General features: G+C 55.9%; 1 protein-coding gene and 1 pseudogene across 1 annotated transcript in view; both read left to right on the forward strand.

Moving 5' to 3' along the window:
- The window catches only part of FAR2 (fatty acyl-CoA reductase 2), a 140,877-nt gene that overhangs the window by 483 nt on the left and 139,373 nt on the right, over positions 1 to 1,021 (forward strand). The gene's annotated exons all lie outside the window — the stretch shown is intronic.
- Positions 453 to 1,021, forward strand: part of LOC103087402 (uncharacterized) — a 79,397-nt pseudogene continuing 78,828 nt past the window's right edge.

Here is a 1,021-nt window from a genome sequence, read left to right on the forward strand (position 1 = left end):
AAGGGGCAGGCTGGGCTAACCGCGCCGCGGCCGCGGGCCCGGGGAAACAGAGGCGCCCGCCGGGTCTGGCGGAGGCCTCCTCGGCCCCCGGGGCTGTTCCAGGAGAGAGCAGGGCCACGTGGGGCGCGGTGGCCGCCCTCCCTGCGCCCTGGACTGTCGGGGCGCGCTTTCCGGCCCCTAGTCCCACCCCGGGCTGTGCACGACCGGACCCTCCCACCCGGGCCTCGCCGGGTACCGAGCCCCAGGCTGAAAAGGGCCGGAGCGGCCCCGGGGCGGCCGGAGCGGGGTCTGTCCCCGTCCGAAGTTTTCCACCTCTTCCTGAGGGGCCTGGGCGTCTTGGAGGTAGCAGGGGTGCAGATACTAGATACCAACTGGTGTAGATGGCTTGAGGGAAGGCTGCTGGCACCCCTGGCGATTACCCACGGGGCAATTCCATTCAGTTAAAAGAATTAATGACCGACTTCATCCTAGAAACCTCCTACTTTTCACCTGGGGGGATGAGTAGAATTATGAACACTTATTCTTCGAAGGATGAGTTACCAGGTGTGAGCAACCAAGGTTCTCTCTGGATCTGCCAGAGCTTCGGCGGCTGGTTGAATCATGTAGATTGTCCCATTGTACCATGAACAGGGACAAGAGTGGGGACAGCAGACTGACCAGGAAACTCAAGTGAATCGTGCTTTTCTACTTGTTAGAGGCTGCATCAAGAGAAGTTTGACACTCTGTACAAATGGAAATTTGAGGATTTCCCTGCTGTTTCAATTACCCATCTCTCTGTATCCGCATTCATATGAGTTGGAGATTTGGCTGAGGAGCATATTTAGTCTAAAAGGGTAAAGAGACTAAATAAAATTTTAAGGCAGCCACTCAGACTGAAGGAGCAGGGCTTTCAGCAAAATCCGCTGTTAGGGATATTTGTGTGTGAGACTTCTAGGAGATGGCCATGGGGTTTTAGCAGCCAGACTCAAGAGTTGCAGCATTTCTTCCGTATTATTTCTCGGGATGCAGGTCTTTAGAGCAC

The sequence above is a fragment of the Lipotes vexillifer genome, unplaced genomic scaffold (genome assembly GCF_000442215.2).
Source record: "Lipotes vexillifer unplaced genomic scaffold, Lipotes_vexillifer_v1.1 scaffold477, whole genome shotgun sequence".
In the NCBI taxonomy this organism is placed as follows: Eukaryota; Metazoa; Chordata; class Mammalia; order Artiodactyla; family Lipotidae; genus Lipotes; species Lipotes vexillifer.